Source organism: Carlito syrichta, unplaced genomic scaffold (assembly GCF_000164805.1).
Source record: "Carlito syrichta isolate Samal-C Ts95f unplaced genomic scaffold, Tarsius_syrichta-2.0.1 Scaffold288166, whole genome shotgun sequence".
NCBI classification, from domain to species: Eukaryota; Metazoa; Chordata; class Mammalia; order Primates; family Tarsiidae; genus Carlito; species Carlito syrichta.
In genome coordinates this window covers 42,896-44,644 of record NW_007232262.1, presented here as the reverse complement: position 1 = coordinate 44,644, position 1,749 = coordinate 42,896, and the positions used below count along the sequence as shown (strand labels likewise).

The window sequence follows — 1,749 nt, the reverse complement described above, 5'->3', positions numbered from 1 at the left end:
CAAGTTGCCCAGGCAGGTCTCGAACCCGTGGGCTTCAGGCAATCCATTCACCTCGGCCTCCCAAAGTGCTGGAATTACAGGCTGAGCCACCAAGCCCGGCCTGAGAAAGCTATTTAACTAGTAAGTGACCGAGTTGGAATCTGTCTCCTGACGCCAGTGGTGTGCTGGTCCATATTTGAAAGCCAGCTCTGGGGGAGGTGGGAAGATGGGGAGCGAGACAGAACCCTTGTTTGTAGCACTTGCCAATTTCCTTTTTGTAAATATTCCCACCGTGGCTGATTTCAGGGTACCGGCATGTAGTATCTGCGCATGGGGTAAGGAGAAGATGTGCTTAATCAGTCCTTCTGAGCCAGGACAAACCAACTTCAGAATGTCACTAATGTCTTGCCTGACCTTAGGAGCTGGACTGAAGTTTGGTACCTGCAAGTGTTCTCTTAAAATGATTTGCCAAGCCGGGCTCGGTGGCTCAGCTTGTAATCCTGTGCCTTTGGGAGGCTGAGGTGAGTGGATTGCCTGAGCCCACGGGTTCGAGACCCACCTGGGCAGGCGAGACCTCATCCCTACAATAAATTTTAAAAAAATCAGCCGGGCGTGGTAGCGCGCGCCTGTAGTTCCAGCTCTTGGAAAGCTGAGGCGGAAGGATCGCCGGATCCCAGCAGGTCGAAGCTGCAGTGGCCGGGAGCGGCCACTGCACTCCAGTCTGGGCGACAGTGAGACTCCAACTCTAAAAAAAAGAAAAAAGATGATTTGCCAGATGTGGTGGCTCACTTTGTAATCCCAGCAATTTGGGGCCAAAGAGAGAGGATTGTTTGAGCCCAAGAGTTCAAGACCAACCTGGGCAACATAGTAAGACTCATCTCCACAAAATATCAAAAAAAAATTTGACCAGATGTGGTAGAGCATGCCTGTAGTTCCAGCTGCTCAATAGGCCGAGATGGAAGGATCCCCTGAGCCCAGGAAGTCGAGGTTGTGGTGAGCCATGATCATGCCACTGCACTCCAGGCTGAGTGACAGAGTAAGACCCTGACTCAAAAAAAAAAAGTTTGGCTGGGCATGGTGGCTCGCACCTGTAAATCCTAGCACTTTGGGAGTCTGAGGTAAGAGGATTGCCTGAACCTACAGGTTCAAGACCAGCCTGGGCAACTTGGCAAGACTTCATCTCTACAATAAATAAAAAAATGAGCCGGGCGTGGTGACACACCTGTAGTTCAGGCTACTTGGAAGTCTGAAGTGAAAGGATTGCCTGGGCCTGCAGGTCGAGTCTGCAGTGGCCATGAGCATGCCACTGCACTCCAGCCTGGGTAACAGAGTGAGTCCTTGCCTCAAATAAATAAATAAATAAATAACCTGCTCACCTTCAATACTATCTTATGCTCCTTAACTAACTGTGAGGATAATCTTGCGGGAAACAATAATATTCACAATAATTATAACCACAATTGGCTGAAGTTTATTATAACCTAGGGATTATTCCAAATACTTTCCATGTATTGTCTCAATCTTCACCACAACTCTATATCTTTGTTTTTTGTTTGTTTGTTTGTTTTTAGTAGGAGTCTCACTGTCACCCAGGCTGGAGTGCAGTGGCATGCGACGGCCACCGCAGCCTCAACCTGCTAGGTACAGGCAATCCTTATGCCTCAACCTTCCAAGTAGCTGGAATTACAGACGCCCACTACCACACTCAACTAATTTTTTTATTTATTGTAGAGACAAGGTCTTACCAAGTTGCCCAGGCTGGTCTCAAAC

General features: G+C 48.5%; 1 pseudogene; it reads right to left on the bottom strand.

Annotated features, from left to right (window-relative positions):
• Positions 1–1,749, bottom strand: part of LOC103255482 — a 6,702-nt pseudogene that overhangs the window by 2,670 nt on the left and 2,283 nt on the right.